Source organism: Montipora capricornis, chromosome 3 (assembly GCF_036669925.1).
Source record: "Montipora capricornis isolate CH-2021 chromosome 3, ASM3666992v2, whole genome shotgun sequence".
Lineage (NCBI taxonomy): Eukaryota > Metazoa > Cnidaria > Anthozoa > Scleractinia > Acroporidae > Montipora > Montipora capricornis.
Genome location: NC_090885.1, coordinates 28,799,575 through 28,800,771, shown reverse-complemented (window position 1 = coordinate 28,800,771; position 1,197 = coordinate 28,799,575).

Genomic DNA, 1,197 nt, shown 5'->3' with positions numbered 1-1,197 from the left:
AGATCGCTCTTGCTATGGTTAGATATGAAATCGCGCCTTTCAATGCCTTTCGGGAAATTATTTAGTATTTCATTGGTGTTTATATAATAAATAGAATATTACATGGTCGCTTGGAGATATGAAATTTCTCTTTTCGTGTTGAAAAATATTTCCCTCGTCGAAGAGAAATTTCGTTTCTCCTTCCGGCCATGTAATATCCATCCTCTATTTCTTTCTTTCTCTCTCTTTTTTTTTTTTTTGAAAAAGGAAGTCTGTAGAGAAGAAAATTGGATGCCCCTTGTTATGAGGCTGTGTAATCTCCTTTACAGAAAGAAGTTATTTTCTTTTTTTTCCGCATTTTGTCTCACAGTTGCCGGCGTAGACTCGTGTCGGACAGTTGTGTGTATAGAGGAATCTTTGATTACATAGCACAGGGCTATCTCAGTGAAAGTAATCGTCGCAGTAATGGCCCGGTTAGGTGGGCTGGCTCGTTTAGCCGAGATCCCGGCACGTCTGAGAAAAACACCGGTATCACGATGCCGGGATCCCCGTCTAACCGAACTGAGATTTTTTCATGTAATCGCGTTCACCGGGACAACACAGTTAGCCGGGCCAGCGATTTCTAACCACACAACCCAACGTTAGAGCAAAATGGCGCACGGAATAGTCGTTTTTCATGTTTAAATAAAAGATGTATAATATTGAAATCCTTAAGGCTTCTTTAAATCGTAGAATGGTGAATTTTACTAACAATTTAGCGAGACAAACGTGTCTCTCTACTTCTTGTAAATAGTTTTTGGATTTCCGTTTCTTTATTTCTCTCGGCTTATTAGCATATATATATTTTTTTGCTAGAGGTCTAATCCACCTCATCAATCCCGAGATTAAATAAAGCTTCATTCATTCATTCATTCATTCATTGTTGTTGTTATCTTTTTCCACGACATATTCTAAATTTAACCCAAGCCGGGCTGGCTCACCTCATGTAATACCGGGCTGGAACTCATCCCGGCAAACCCGACCAGTCCGATTGACGGGGCTGGCCCGGCTCATGTAATCGGACTCTTAGAACCCTGACAAAAATTATTGCTTGAACGGGACTCGATCCCATGACATTGCTTTTGCGCAACACTTGCTTTACCATCTGTCTGGGATCTGGGGCCAGTTTCTCGAAACTCCGGATAACCTTTTGAAAAAGCCAATCACGAGATTGCCATT